We start from the raw sequence: 16785 nt of genomic DNA, 5'->3' as shown, positions 1-16785 counted from the left end.
CGTTGTAGCCTCTCACATCCAAAGGACCGATGCTGCCGGAGAAAAACAAGAACTTTAATGCACAGACATCGCGCGAAAAGTTCCAAGAATATCTACACATTCTCGTCACGACCATACATTTCCGAAGATTAAGCAGCAAAGATTAAGGACAAACGTTAAGGACGACGTAATTAATGTTCTAGCTATGAAGGATCAATACCGGGACTTTGAAAGGAGCAACTGAACGCCAAACACCATAAGCAACTGCGGCTGCTAGAACGGCTGCTCTACCGCTACCCAATCAGAACAGTTAATTGGCCCAATATTGGTAATATACTGGTAAATACCGGTCCTGTAAAGGACCTTAGAAAACCATCCAATTCTAATGTAGGGCCGATGATTTGTGCTGCTTGGGTAACACTGGCACCAAAGGTTCTTCCACGATTGAAGGATTGAAGGAACGAGCGGAGTGGGTGAGGGAAGGAATGGTTGCCTAGTGTTTAACGTCCCAAAGCGACTCAGGCTATGAGGAACGCAAGGAAGTGAGAGGTAGTGCATAACTGGCTCCCTGAATCATTGGACAGCTCAGTCGCACTCTCAGGCAGTGTTGCCCGCCTGCGAATCCAGCTTTCGCCGAATATTTCGCGCTTAGGAATGCTAAACCACCAGCACTTTCCAGGTTGGGCAAACCTCGCGCGACTGGTTTTAGTCCTCGCTTCCTCTGTGTCATTAAAAGGCGGTATTCAATCCAAAAAAGACAGCTTTAGTTTGTCCTTAGTGTACAAAACAACAAGTCGGCAGATCATAATTTGACTCAAAATCATCGCTATTTTCGCGATCATTGGAGAAAGAATTTAGCAAAGGTAACAAAGGAATCGGTCTGGATAAATCACATTGAAATTTGAACACTTACTCGACGGCAGCTTAATTGTGGGCTCTGGCACGCACCCCTAGTTCAGGACGAAAAAGCTGACCAAAGTATCACTGTTCCCTGATGCCGCATCCAATTAGCCGATGCTGCAAGAGAAAAAAAAATTAGGAAAGCAATTTGCTGCTTCATATTTTCACGGCTGCATTTCCTTCGGGCAAAAGGTACCAAGCCCAATTGAAAACCAATAAACACGACACCGGCAGTACTACAGGGGAGCTCAAAAACCTTGCGGAATCTATGACGTCATAATGATTTACCAACCTGTCACGTATCCGGCTGGGTGTTGCCTTGCTGGTACCGCCACCAGGGGTTGAAGGCATGTGCTCGGCTGGTGGTGTAGATGCTCTCCTGCCAGCCTTGGCGGCGCTGCGAGAATACGGACTAGTTTATTTTCTACGTTCGAATAAATGGGGATGTTCCGGCCTACACGCCTGTCTGTTTGTTTTGGTTGGATGGCTTAATCTTCAACCTGCTCCCCTCCGTGTACACTCATCGTCACATTACTGCAGGCCGGCCTTCCACCTCTCGTTCCATTAAATTACTTTATCTCGCTCATAGTTGTGCAGCTTTCGAGCTCTACATCGAAAGGTTTATACGGTCACATTTGGAAGCACACATAGCTTGCAAAATCGCACCCAGGATATGGTTTTTTCTATTCCTTTCCCATGGTAACGGATCTGTTTTGCCGAGTTCTGACTTCTATTGCTTGCAGTGGTCAATAGACTAGAGTCTGGTCACTTTAGAGACGTACTTCGGATATGTATATGGTGCTGCACGAAAATAAACACTGCCCAACTCTGATTCTAAACGACCGACTGAAGCGTATCGGACAGCGCAGGCGGTGTGCTGCCCTCACTCGCCAAGGCGTCTCCTCTTCCTGCTTTGTTCGCTGCAGCGTTGTTAGAGGCCAGCACAGGATGAAACAGCGGACTTGTCCCTCACTACTTGCACTACGGTGCTCATGTCTGGCATGGTGTGGGACACGTAGGCGTTGGCGAATTGCATCCCTGTCACCCCTGAAGGAGGAGTAGAGGATAAAAGTTTTTGGCCGGAGATGTGTCGGAAGCACTTATATGAATCCTGCTTACACACAAATACCATCACGCCATGTATAGCAGTCAAATGGATTCCGCAGCGGTGGTCTCAACAAACTCACCCTTCTGCAATCTGCCCATCGGCCACGCTTACAGGGCAAGTTCAGGACGAGAAAGCCGACCCACGCAGCCTCCAGAATGAATGGAACATCGGGATCGTCCATGCAGCCTGCGTAGACAGACGATGTGGCCATCTCACTGCATATATACAGCGTATCGCATTGCATGGTGAGCGAGCAGGCACTGAGCAGGCACGAGCGGATCAGCCACCGTCTACCTCTTCGGCCTGGGCCCTGCTTTTCTACCCCAGCATCTGCTGCCGCTCAGTGCCCAGTGTCCCTCATTGCGCAGTGACCCGGTGCAGAGCGCAGCACCACCCTTACAAAAACTTCTTTACACTTCTTTACACAAGGCACAGTTCTTGGCCCCTTGCTCTTTCTAATATACATTAACGATTTGCCTTCCACAGTAACATCTAGCATCCGCCTTTTCGCGGATGATTGCGTAGTATACCGCCCCATAACTAACGCCGAGGATGCTTACATCCTCCAAAATGACCTGGATAACGTACAGCAGTGGTGCACTACGTGGCTAATGTCCCTAAATACTACAAAGACTATGCAAATTTCTTTTCACCGCCGCCGAAATTATACTCCGCCTACTTATAAAATTAACGATACGGCCATTATTTCCGCTAACTCTTTTAAGTATCTTGGTATTAACCTCGCTAGTCACTTATCATGGTCTTACCACATTAACCAGATAATAAACTCATCTAATCGAGCGATTGGGTATCTCCGGCGTAACCTGCGCATGACACCTTCTTCCTTAAAATTACTAGCTTATAAAACATTTGCGCGACCTAAACTTGAATACGCTTGCGCAATATTTGACCCCCATCAGTCTAACCTTGCCTCAACGCTTAAATCTTTTTAGAATCGGGCCACTCGCTTTATCCTTTCAAACTACTCGCGATACTCTAGCATATTAGCATTGCAGTTCCAACTAAAACTTCCTTCTCTCGCTTGCCGTCGCCGAATTTCATGTCTCTGCCTTTATCACAGGTTTTTCCATTGTTCAGCCCGTGACAGCAAGCTCATTCTACCAATACGTCGAACACCCCACACAGGCCATCTAAACAGCGTCATCCCACATCGTGCCTGCACTACTACTTTTCAGAAATCATTTTTTGTTCACACAGCTCTCGACGGGAATAACCTTCCCTCCGACTTAGCACTAAGCCCTGATCCAGCCCATTTCAAGACTGCCATCGAGGAAGCCATGTCATCGTATTGATTCCCATGTAACATTCATTGTTAACCGCTGTTCTTGCGCCCACTCCTCATGTAATGTCCCGTCAGAGACCCTTGAGGTTCAAATAATTAAAAAAATAAAAAATAAATAGACTGTCCATAGACTTTTGTCTTTAAAGCTTATACACTTGTCTTTAAAGACTGTCTATAGAAAAACCCCGGAGAACAATACAAATCCTATAGACAGTCTATAAACAATCCATAAATTTATGACCATACACTTTTAGTTGACTTCTGTATATAAAGTCTATAGACTATGAAGTCTATAGACTTTTTTTAGAGGCCCGGTTGCTGGAAACGTGTTTCGCATCACGAAGGCATTGCCAGAGTTATTGAAGTGCAGCTGGAAATGTACTGAGAGAAATTACAAAGTATGGCAGAGTTGGGTTGGCCACGTACCTGCTAAGGTGAGGCTGACGGGAGACAGTCACAGCCCCTGAAGTGTGATGGCAGGGTCTGCAAAGATGCGCGGTAATGTTGAGTTCAAAAATACACTGCAACAAACTATTTATAAACTGTCAGTGGTACTGATCTATTGGTGGACTCTTTGCTTTTACTGCTTTGCACACGGCTACAGTAGTGTTGGTTTAATGTTGGCGCAATGTCTGAAGTCAAGTTCACTATAACAGTTATATTGCTTTCATTTTTATTTCTGCTGTGGGCTGGCGGCCATGTTATGTATGCCTACATTGCTCATTTTTGCTGCATCTGAGTAGATGCGTTATAGTTATACGTGGCAGCGCGTGTGTCAATGCGCAATCACAAGCTGTTGGAGACCTGTTGTATTTACACCCTCCATGAATGTACTTTCTTCCCTGAATTATTCCTCAAAACTTGGGAAATGCGTGAATTACGCGGGATAGAACAGCCCGAAGTCATTTGAAGTGGTAAAAATGGGAGAAAGGCTAGGTTTGCAGATTATAAGCACTTCATCCAGTATGAATAACGTTCTCAATAAAGCGGAAGGCAGTATTCAGCACGCATTCCATGTATGAGAGCATCCGGTTACGTTAATCCTGCACCCATAAGTGACGTAGCGGCCCGCAATGCTCTATGTGCAAAGCTGGAGTTCACTCAAGCATTGCTCACACGTTTAAGAATTCTGCACAGGGTGTGCTTGTTTGACATTGAAAAATGAAAACCTACAGGCATTCACCCATTATTGTAAGCATACTGGCAGCGGCACTTCGCAAGTAAATTTACAAACTACGGCAGAGTCATCCACGGTGAGGTTAAGGCAGAGAGTCACAGCTCCTGCAGTCGGCATCACAGGGTCAGCGAAGATGCGCAGTGCTGTGCTCGAAAATACACCGTAACAAATTCTTGTAGATACTCTCGATGACACTGATCTATACTGCTCGTACTCGTATTGCAGTATTGCTTTAACTTTGCAGTAACGTTCGCTCTTAGAGCGATAGTTCTACTCAATGCGAAAGTCAGACCGGTGTACGTATATGACATTGAAGTGACTTTCTGACTCAGCGATTTCATAGTGAAGGCTTTAAGTCAGATGCCGAAGCATGTTTAGACTGGCCAATGCGATCGTATCTCTAAATTATACCCAGGTCGTTTTCAAAAGATAGTCCATCCCACCTGCAAAACTTGGGCAGCCCCCCACCCCCCCTCCGAAATGTTACCTTCATTCGATATGTACCAAAGTCGATGTTCGGGCCCAGGCCACTCCAAAATTAGGCCCTTCGCTCCCTCTAATCGTGACCTTCGATTTGGAAAAAAATCGATGTTCAGGCTGATTTGAATGTGCTCGCGACGTGGTAGTCTTCAAATATGGTCCAGAAATTTGAACTTGACCGATATGGACAAAACCGATGTCAAACCACAACTGGGCGCGCCCGACACGATGGCGAGCTGCACATTTAGCCTCGGTGATTGACAAAATGTTATCGCTCAACCATTGGGTTCTACCATGGTTATATCCTATAACTTGTTTGCCTAAAACATTAAACATAAACATAAAGTTAATTTCACAGTGTCGAAGGTTGTTCTGCGTAGTATGCAAAGCCATCGTATTTACTCGCTCTATGAACGCACTTTCTAACCCGTAAGATTCATCAAAAATGGTGGGGTGTGTTAATATCTCCCGAAAGAACCAGAAAGAAAAATTGAAGCCCAAAAAATGGGGATCTACTGGTAGAAATATCACCCCATCCTCCACGACTAACCTTATGAATAATCGAAGCGCACCATTTTTGTAGCGGACAGTGAGGTATAAAAATCATAATATTTGACAGATGGTGTGCTGTTCGGTGTCCAGACGTGGGCGCCTACTGGCCTTTACTTATCTGCATACTTCGTGCCTACAGAACAAGGTGCAATCATGACGCGGCGAAAAAATTAAAATAAGTTTCGACAGTAACCCGCCGCGGTGGCTCAGTGGTTAGGGCGCTCGGCTACTGATCCGGAGTTCCCAGGTTCGAACCCGACCTCGGCAGCTTCGTTTTAATGGAGGCAAAACGCTAAGGCTCCCGTGTGCTGTGTGATGTGAGTGCACGTTAAAGATCCTCAGGTGGACGAAGTTATTCGGGAGCCCTCCACTACGGCACCTCTTCCTTTCTTCTTTTACTCCCTCCTGTAGCCCTTCCCTTAAGGCGCGGTTCAGGTGTCCAACGATATATGAGAGAGATACTGCGCCATTTCGTTTCACCAAAAATCAATTATTGTTATTATTACGTTTCGACGTTAGAAGTACAGGCCGCGAGCATTAAGCCAGCTTATTGATTAGGTCAGTAAAAATGATGCCTGCTTCCCTTTTAATGTTTCTTGCACGAATTCGCACCCCCCCATCCCAACCTCTCTTAATATTAATTACTTAGTAGGCGACTTCTGCGCATGATAAATAACCGCCGCTATGTTCGCCCATGTTGAAGGTAGTGTAGTCGAAGGTCAATAAATCTCCCTTTACAAGTCTGCAGTTGCGGAATAACTTATTGATGAACCCCACCCCACCCTGAATCGCAATTAAAGCTGGTTAAAATGCCACTCTTCGTGGCCTTACCCGTGGAAGGGTTACAGGCACCCAAGCTGCCCTAGTTCAGGAGAAAGAAGCCGACCGCTGAAGCCTCAGTCTGCAGGCCGCCACATCCAAATCACTGATGCTGCCAAGGAAAAACCAGAAATAAGTAGTGTACAGGCATCACTTGAAAGGTGCGAAGAATATCTATGCATTCTCACTGCAGTCATGCATTGCCCTATCGCATTTTCACACTCTCTCCATTTAGCGCTGTTTCATTAACGTGCGCTGACTTCGCCCACCACACGGTTTAAGTTTCCGACATAATCACTGTGTCATCTTTGTCCACATAGAAAGCTCCTTGAAACGTGTCCTTATATAAGGATGCGGTCAAGCAATGAGGAAAGATTTGTTCTAGATGCACAGAATTTGTACTAGCCACGGTGCAAGAGACACTTGTCAGCAGTGGCACGAAAAACTATGGCAGCGGCGCTGTCGGGAGACGAATCCTTCGCATCGTTGCCAGTTCCGCCACAGTCATGTTTTCGAAAGCGTTGCTTGGACGTTTTAAAAGCAAAAAAATAATACATGCTGCGTGAAAAGAAAAATGCAGACAAATAAGCTGTGAATGCTTGTTAAAACCTCTGTACAAGTGCACTCGAACCAATGGAAGATAGAAGCCCTGCTTTTTAACGGCGAGTACCCCCCATGGGTAAGCCCTATCCTTCCCATGGATTCCAGGGTATGTACCTACATATTATTGCTATAAATTTAGTGGCTACCAAAACGAAAAAAGAAACAAATAATTTTGATTCAGTATATTCACACCTGTATAATAAAAAAGAGGAAACCATTGCCGCTTTCCATCGATGGTCTCGTTTTGTGGTAGTATTGTAACAAAAATCTTGGTTTGAGGTGAGTGGAAAATAAAAATGAACTTTATGATAAGGGTATGGAGGTGATCATTCCTACTAGGGTTATCTAGTACAACTCTGTCATCAATCATTATCGATTGATGATTGATCGACAAACACACTGTGATAAAGGCACTCTGTGATAAATATCGATAAAGGCACTCTGTTAAAAAGTTATAACCTGGCAACTCATTTTGCATGAACTTGGACAACGGTATCAATGCTTATGCGTATATAGAAGGCAGATGTTATTGAACAAAAACATATATCCGGGCATCGCATTCCGCATGAACATTATGTTTACATGCATATAGGAGGCACATGTTATTGGATAAATTAAAATATTCCATGCCTTGGCCTCTACTGTCTTCGACTTCCATATTCACGAGAGTGCGCACTGATATCTCCTGTTATCAGTTACGGTCTAAAGTGTGAGTTTTAAATGTGATGCGAGATAAACTGAGCAGACTGTGATGGTCTTGCAGCTTAGAAGTATGCAATAGGCCGCCGACGTTCAATGGGTTCATTGGCGTTGGCAACGTTATAGACGGCAATAATTTTGAGGAAAGGAAAGGTGCCTAAGTAGCTCCCTTTCACATTGGACAGCTGAGTCGCACTCTCAGGCAGTGGTGCCCGCCTGCGAATCCAGCTTTCACCGAATATTTTGCACTTTGCAATGCTAACCACCAGCACTTTCCAAGTTGAGCAACCCTCGCTGAGACTGGTTTTTGTCCTCGTTTCCTCTGTGTCATTAAAATGCTGTATTCAATCCAGATAAGACAACTTGAGTTTGTCCTTACTGTCCAAAACAACAAGTCTGCAGGCCAAAAGTTTACGGAAAATCTTCGCTGTTTTCTCGACCATTGGGAAAAGAATTTAGCAAACGTAATAGAGGATTCTGCTTGGGTAAATCGCATTGAAATTTGAACACTTACTCCGCTGCAACTGGGGAGAGTGCTCAGGCACGGACCCCTAGTTCAGGATGAAGAAGCCGACCAAAGCGTCACTGTTTCGGGATGCCGCAACCAAATAGCCGATGCTGCAAAAGAAAAAAAGAGTATAACTTCAACACGTGCGATAGGACCACTGAATATCTCGAAAGGACTATACAGTAAGTAATTCCGGACTTCATATTTCCTTCCTTCAAGCCTCGTACCCGTAAAGGGAAGGTGCTGCCGTTTTATTTATTCTGGGAACAACTGTGGGATTAATTCACTAAATTTTTGTTAGTATAGAGAAGCATTTGAGTGTTTGCATATCGCGTCAATTCATGGCTACTCCCCTATTTGGCGATAGCGTGCACAACTCGTTCGGTCTAAAAGCCGTTGGCGTAGCAGTAGTCGGCAGTGCGAGTCGGAAATAATCGGGCGCTCGGTAAAAATGAATTGTGTAATGGTATATGATTATATAATGGTATGCCCAAGTTTGTGTTAGGTTACTAGTGCTTGAACATTTGACTGTGAAGTGTTCGTTTTTTACGAGTTTTAGGCCTCTAGAAATAAACCGCGTAAGTGCACAATGCTTTATTGAACCCTATGTTCCTTTCCGCGACACACATAATTGGGAAATAAAATTTCAGAAAAGGAAAAAAGCTTGAACCACAAGTTTTCAAGCTTAAAGACTGAGACAGTGAAGTTGGGCCTAAATATTCGTAAATTCGCCGTGCGTACTACTACGAAGACCCGTTAATATTGAGGACGTTATAAGGGTATCACAATCTCAATTTTCATGAGCGAGAATGATTGACACATCAGTTTATTATATTAGATTAACAGTTCTTGGTTCTTCAAATGGGAATCAAAAACGCTCGCTGCAGTGTACTTTAGGCACAGTCAAGATAGAGCAGCCAAGACTGAGGTGGTGAACGCCATCAAAGCGAGCAACAGAGCTGAAATACCAGGTTAAAGGGCTTAGCAATGGCCATCTTGCTTGTAACTGCGAGCACTAGTAAAGAAAGCTTTCAAATCAACTGACGATATTCATAGCCTCAATGAAGTTTCTAGATCCATGATTATACTTGCACATAGAACAATGACAACTCTAATGGGGCATTTTGCTTATACTCTAGAGCTTTGGTCGCAATAAGGCAAGGGAATTAGAGACGTACGCGTACTGTGATTCCTTGAACCTGGATGCGTTACGAAGGCCACGCGGAGACTGAGGTGCAATTGTTGGTGCATGCCTTGGACAGCCTTGGGCAGATGGCAGTTCTGAGGGCGGGAGCCATCAAGCCCTCTGTCCGGCGCCGAGACTCTGGGTGGAAAAGAGAGAGAAAGAAGGATTTTCTTTTATCTTCTCACAGACGGAGAGACTCTGCTTAAAGTGCAACCGTCACTTGACGCTTTGTGGGTCCCAGGACCTTTGCGCGACGTTCGACGGCCGTGAACGGTAGTTACCGATTTCCTGTTTGCCGGACAACTGGACAGTTTTGAACGTACCATTTTGGCAGAAATTCGGGCCCTAATCTTCCGGGCGCGCAGCGCGGGGCTGCTTTAGCAGGGCACATCGACAAGATTCCTACGAGACCGCGCGCGCAAACTGCGTAGTCTTCCTGGGCACGCTAACACGAAGGAAATTAGACTGCCTATACGGTCTATTTCCCAGTCGAGTCCTATTCACAGTCTAGACCCTTCTAGGAACGTAGGGACGCATGGCACAACCTTGATCTGAGGAAAAAAAAGAGAGGAACGCTGGCTGGGAACTGTAGCTTTTAGCCGTCCTTCGTGTTTTTTTTTTGTTCTTGCACATAGCGTATAGGGGTGGTGGTGTCCACCTATAAAATCGACCGGTGATGCGCCTTTCCTTTCCTGAAAGCCTAGGGAGGTTCGGACTGCAAATAAGAATAGACTGTGGAATAAAAGGGGTAGGGGCTCAGTATGAAATAAAAATGCAGGAAGCCGACAGTCAGCGAAACATTAGGAAAGCATAGGGCTCTTGTCAAACTTATTTCTAAGCAAAATACGATAGCCCATAGCTGCGAAGCACTAATACATAACTCAGCTGGCCTTTTATTCCATCGCCAAGTATAGGTTCCCCTTGGCTTTCAACATTAAGGTTAACATTCCTCAGTCTTCTCCGTGCGATTAAAGTGCACGAGCTGTTGTAAAACAAAACATATAAACTTGAGTATCCAAACGCCTAACCTTCATGGAGGTTTGAGAGCATCAGAGATTCGTACAGTTTTTCATCTACTTCGTCATCGCGCTTGTGCTTGCGAAATTGGTCTGTGGCTGCTATACCTGCATTTCAATTCCTGCTATTTTCTACTAGACTGGTTCTTTTGTGATTAGAAGCCTGTATTCCATCGATACAGGCCAGTTTCCGTTTCTCCTCAGTGGCCCATTAACTCTGTTAATTGAAATGCAATCATTTCAGATTTGAAATATAATTGATTTAAGAGCTGAGACAGGCATTCCACTGGTGAGATTCGAAACCATGACCACCGGATTGCGCGTCCGATGCTCTACCAACTGAGCTACGCAGCGGCTATTCATTCTTGTGCTTTCGGGGGTATATATATGTTCCCTGTAACCTAACCTTGAGAATTCATCAGCGCCAACCTAGCCCCGTCCATAGCGGTTGACATAATGAGTCCAGCGATAACCCGATTGTCAGGTGACACACGATCGACCGTTCAGGGAGGAAGCTGTGCCAGAACCGCCTCATGCTGCCCATGTTATCAAGACTTCCAGAAGCAAGGCTTGCGTTATGCTATTAGCACACAAAGTTAGGGTAAAGATTGGCTCATTATCACATAAAACGGCAGGAAGCCAACAGTCAGCGAAACGAAGGAAAGCAAAAGAGAATGTTAGCTTTGTTAATATTTGCATCCATTAATTAAGAAAAGAATAACAGATAAGAAAACATCCCCCTATGCTTTGGATGGTTTCGCTGCCTGTTGCCTTCCTGCATTAGACTGGGAACTAGACAGCATAATTTGCTTCGTCCAAGCAGGCCCAGGCCTCATCATGCGGCCCTTTGGAAGGTGATCGCAATGGAACATAGTCCAGCTGGAATTTCCGCAATCCCGGTGACCTAGAATAGCTAGGCCTTATGATCACAGGGCTAGTAGACAGCAGCGACACTGCTCTGAGTAGTGCATCAGAATTTGGTGACTGGTGCAATATTCGGTTTCCAAACACCACCACCTAGCATATATTAATCGGAACGCCCTCATCTGGAACATGGACTTAAAGCGTCAAGACATAATGCGCGGTGTTTAAGACACAAAAAGGCGTCGATCAAGGGATAGTACATGCAGTACGAACTGAAAGAAGGCGTGATCTCAGACGGTTAAAGAACTAGCAACTGCAGTCCACCTAGATGAAGTGCGCAATGAATTCCACGTAAGGATATGAATGCATATTACGCGTAATTTCAGGGCAGGTCTGCATGATTTGCTTTGCGAAATTCCGCGGCGCGATGCTCTGTTCTAGTTTACCTATCTCAACAATAAAATGAAGCACAGGAAGCTTGAAATAATTCATTCGCTCCTAGTGGCCCACGATTATTTACTCTGTGATAACGCTTAGAGTTCTCTCTTCTATGTTCATTTCTGCATGTAATGGAACAGATGTGACCAAATAAGAGACAGGAGAGGGACACACCAGTGACGTATCCGGGCGGGTGTTGCCCTGGTACTGCATCAAGAGAGGCCGGTGCTTTGTCGGCTGGTCAGGTGATCTCCTGCGCCATCGATGCAAGTATGATTAAGAACTTTCTACGTTAAAGGAAATAGTGATTCAGGGACCTAAACGGCATAAAAACTATACAAAACGCAATAAACTACAACATGGTCAATTTAATCCTGAAATTTATCAATTGGCCGCCAAAACCTTGCCCAGAAAGCTAGCATCGTGAAAAATTATGCGCCGAGAATGATTCTAGTATCACGTGGTATTGCTTTGAGCTGGACACGCAGCTGGCTTAACCAATATAGTTAGGAGGAGTAAGGAGGAGGAGAAATTTTAAATCAGAAGTATGGTACTTTGGCCTGCGCAGAGAAAATGATCGGGAAAAATGGCCTAATAATGGCTGTTTATATGCTGCAGATCATAACGGCTTCAAAGGGGAAGTCTCACAGGTAGCGGGTCACATAAAGGGCATCAGCCTTCGCCTGTGGCGTTGTCTAATCTTCTAACAAAGCGACTGCGCGGGCTCTGAACAATTAGTTTGAAGGCCGCAGATGAAAATCTTTTACGTGGACCATAATGGGAGCTATAGAGGGCCTATAGACTGTTAAAAATTTGCATTGCATATAGACGGTTCTCTATGGTTTGTCTAGAAAGAGTCTACAGTTTTATACAAAGATTTTTTTAATAAACTTTTTGTTAGGGTTCTTAAGCTGGCTGTCACATAACTACACGCGCGTACTTGGCAAATGCTCGACACATGTGTAATGCGGCTGCCGCCGCAACAGCTCCATCCTGGGTGGCGGGCGTATGTATTTGTGCACTTAGAAAAGGTGGATAAGCTCTCCCGCCGCCCCCCAAGGCAACGCTATCTTCCATTGCCTTTACTTTTACAACAAAAAGGTACCTTCGAAAATGTAAGCGTACGCTTGTTGTTTCAATCAGAATCAGTTTACAAGAGTAAAAGTAAAACATAAGCTGGACAAATTTATACAGAAGGAAATTATGTTACGATCACCTCCTGTAACAAATGAGTGACACAGAGAGTTCCCACCGTATATGCACCAGCATTATAGTAAACTGTGGCCAGCTGTTCGGGAAAGACGAGACAAGGCAGAGATTCTCGGCCTCCAAGCACGCGCACAAGACCATCGGCAGTAATTCTCACCTGCGGCCCGGTCGCCGAGGCTGCTCGCCAACACCGACCACACCCACGTGGTGAGAGTGGTCCAGGCACTTATGACTGCAGGTGGCGTCTTCTGCCACAGTCTGGAAGACGAAGTGACGAGCGTTAGCTGTTTTATAAGTGACGTCACCAATCAATCACCAATTGGGTTGCTATTGATTTCCTAAGCGGCCGCCATCTTGGGTTTATCGGTGACGTCCTCAATTGACGCCCATCGCGGATATATTAGCGACATCACCAATCAGTCCCAAATTCGACATACTAATGACGCCACCAATGAACCGCCAATTCGGTTCCTATATCGATTTGCTATAGAGGCCGCCATCTTGAATTTCTCGGACTTCACGCCGAAGGGAGGTGGTAGCAGACTCCAAGAAACCGAGAAGAAGAGCTAACGCTCGGAAAATAGGCGCCGAATATTCCCTATGGTATCTCATGAGCGAACTCGCCAGGTGCGCCAGAGACAACCACGTACCTGTTAGAATGAGGCTGACGACAGGCAGTCGCAGTATCTGCAATGGACACGGTCGTGTATTGTTAAAACTTCTTGCAGACACTGTTTCTGACACTGGACTACTGTCGGAATCCTTGCGAACATTATCCGCAGCTTTAGCGATGCAGTCCTGTTAGCGTCTCACGTTTATGCAAGTTTCTCCAGCACAAGTTCATTCTATATGCTCTTTGCATTCGTTTTACTTTTTTTCGGTAAGAAAAGTACGCTACCTGTCTCGTTCCTTTATTGACTATATTTCTGCGGTTACTGTATCGCCGCCGGGTTTCAGTCACGGCGTGTCACCACTTAAACTCACAACTATTACATTGTTTTCACTTTCATTCAAATAACTGCAGGGAAGAATGCTGGTCGTGGTACACTTACTCCGCCGTTGCTTGCAACAGGGGCACGCAAGGATCCGTAGTTCAGGAGGAGTAAGTGGACTGCCGGACGCTCAAGTATGGTTGCCACATCCAAGCAGCCGATGCTGCCGGAGAAAATAAGAATTTCGCTGTATTAGCATCGCCATAAACCTGAACGTCCAAACAAACACTTATTAATGTCATATGCGTTTTCTTGGCACTCCTTTTGCTGCATCTGCATAAAGTTTGTGTGGCTGAAGCCAAATGCCTTTGTGGTGGAGACCTTCAGGTTAAACGCGTTTATGGTAAAGGCCCTTAGGTCACATAGTTCTACTGCACTTACAGCACGTAAGAACTTCAAGAATCCATCTTTTGAATGCTCTCAAAAAGGCGGGAGCCAGTCGTAGTTTGTCCTTCTTAGTTCTGGTAAAATTTCTAGCAGCACACAAAAGCCCACATTTGCGTGAAAATGGCGATCCTGTCCTATGTGCGTCGGAAATGAGAAATTTCTTTTTATATTGCATTTAACGGCGCAGAGCCGTATGTGCGAAACAGGGGAAATATAGTTCCGCATTATTCTGGAAAAAAAATTGCTTTGTTTAGAACATTAAAAAATAATCCACGAAAATTAACGCTCCTCGCGTCTCGGGCAGATACAGCCATAGCTGAAAGCGCCACTGATGCGTTTGTAGGTCGTATTGAGAGCGACTGCAACATCTCAAGGCCATCAGCAATGCTCCTCACTTTGCGTCTCGTTCCTTCGATGTTGACGATGTTGAAGCCCTCCGGTGGCACCCACATGACGACTGCACTTCAGACGCACTGGCTTCCGACTGCGTTTTGTCTTGACTCCGGGTCGTCTCAGTTCACGAGATGCCGCTGCTTGCTTCGGGAAAAGACGACGCGTCATTGTTAATGAAAACTTGATGCACGTACCAAAAAAATATCGAATAAAAAAAACTTGTAGCTCAAATCCACTCTGTGAAGGTGGTTGGACAGCGAAGCTGTGAAACGACAGCCCATTCCGACATCACTTGAAAATTCACATGCGTGGCTATAAAAAGAGTGAAATCAGAGACGAGTGAAATGTTCTTATGAACTGAATGAACTCGGCCTCTCTGGCGGCATATCCTGGCTCTTGCCTAGCCTGACGCTTACACTCGGGCGTGTTGTGCGAGAGCTGCGGGGTTTTGCCTGCGACGCTGTTGACCAAGACTGTTTTCTTCTTTTCGCCGAGCATTACATTCACGCTGTTCTTCTGGCATCTTTACTTTCCGTGCTCTACCCACGATGGCCTGGAATGAACTGAACGAGTTGCTGGACCAGTCTCCTTGTTATCTATGAAAGCGTGGTAACGTCACTGCGCGATTTCTATGCTGTTGGGTACTTTTCCACTCGGAGTAGCTAACGCGACCGCAATCTTTACTGTGAAACACACGCGCGGAGAAGGAACGTTCTTCGCAGTGTTTGTAGGCGCCGTTGTCATACATTATGCGGGTTTTGCACTTCACACGAAGGCTTCGAATGACGTCTACCACTTTCGAAGCAGCTGTAAACATGTTTACCGGAACGTGTCAAACCGTGTTCCCATTGTTCATATGCACCTTATCATCCATCATGTGGTTTTGATGCTTGCTTTGTGGTTTTTCTTATTGAAAACAAGTTCTGAGCTCTACACTGTATGCCTGTTATCATTCAACTATTAGCCAGACATTCTTTGCTTATGATAACGACACGAAAAGTTCCTTGGACTGTAGAGGCATACAGCTTCACTGTAAGAACTATTGTTAGAATCGTTATCAAAAAACGGCCTTTTAGACTACTGGAGAGATTTTTGCATCTAGAATACAGTCCTTCTTAACCCTTTGTGGGGCATCAATATCTTTTGCAAAATTGATGAAGCATTTTATGTAGCACAAACAGATGTGGCGGACAGAACCTGCTCTCAACAAATTTCACGACTTCAGCACAAGCAGTCAAGTCGAAAAAAGTGGCACATATTTGTCCCGTTGACACCACATGGGGAAAAAGAAAATGGGACATCTGTCGCATTCACCTGCTTAGGTCTCCTCAGAGTTTTTTTCTAACCACTTCAACTTGTTCGCAACTGTTCGCCTGTTGTTGAACTTGGTCGCACTACTTCTCCAGTCTTGGAACACTAACGGTTTCTACATCTTTGTTCGATTTTCACAGGGTTGTGTTCTTTGCCGATGAGCTGAACTTCACCAGAGACGCCAACTATTTTTGGCCATTTTTTTACCCCCGTACCCTTCCCTTTCCTCAAGAAAAAAAAAACTTACGATATTCAGCCAGCAGCATGCACATAGGAGTCTTAGCGGCTCAAGACGTCGTAGCCAACGAGATGCCGTCCCTCCGGAGGACGTCGCCACATCGAAAGCGCTGATGCTCCCTGAAAAGACCACGCATTATGTCCAAAAATGCGTACACAACGAAACTATATAAACTCTCTGCTAATTAGGCCGCAATACTATACCAAGATAATTGTATTTTTTTGTTGTATTGCGCCTTAAGATCAACACAGTTTCCTGTAGACTATAAGCAGAGTTCTTGTGTTTCAACTCTTTTAGAGTGCCTATACAGCATGCCCACATTGGGGCAGCATGGAAGAAACTCGTAAAGAAAACAGACCAATTATTTACACTTTGCTGAATGTATTATTGAGCCTGCGTTAAGACCGAAACTTCGTGCGAAGCCTACAAATATATTATCAGTAAAGGACCTATGTGTTTTGTCATTAACTTGGCACATAGATACACTGAGAATATCATTGGGCACCATAAAATGTGCTCGTTACAATCCCGAGGGTACGGATTCGTCCGTCCCAATCAAATTCACCTAAAAACTGACCCGAATGAGAAACTGAAAGCTCACTGGTAGGGTTGAAGACGTAGAC

General features: G+C 45.2%; 2 long non-coding RNA genes across 2 annotated transcripts; both read right to left on the bottom strand.

The window, feature by feature from the left end:
* Positions 1–1776: 1776 nt before the first annotated feature.
* Positions 1777–3774, bottom strand: LOC144100203 (uncharacterized). Its single transcript, XR_013307555.1, has 3 exons — positions 3717–3774; positions 2067–2173; positions 1777–1926 (listed from the first exon to the last, which is right to left on the bottom strand). It is a non-coding gene; the product is annotated as an uncharacterized LOC144100203 (long non-coding RNA).
* Positions 3775–9312: 5538 nt separating this feature from the next.
* Positions 9313–15171, bottom strand: LOC144101315 (uncharacterized). The gene is made up of 5 exons (XR_013307980.1): positions 14616–15171; positions 13894–13996; positions 12999–13099; positions 11807–11885; positions 9313–9452 (listed from the first exon to the last, which is right to left on the bottom strand). It is a non-coding gene; the product is annotated as an uncharacterized LOC144101315 (long non-coding RNA).
* Between the last annotated feature and the right edge of the window lie 1614 nt (positions 15172–16785).

Source organism: Amblyomma americanum, chromosome 8 (genome assembly GCF_052857255.1).
Source record: "Amblyomma americanum isolate KBUSLIRL-KWMA chromosome 8, ASM5285725v1, whole genome shotgun sequence".
Classification (NCBI taxonomy): domain Eukaryota; kingdom Metazoa; phylum Arthropoda; class Arachnida; order Ixodida; family Ixodidae; genus Amblyomma; species Amblyomma americanum.
Note: the sequence above shows the minus strand (reverse complement) of the source record. Positions and strands in the feature narration are given on the sequence as shown.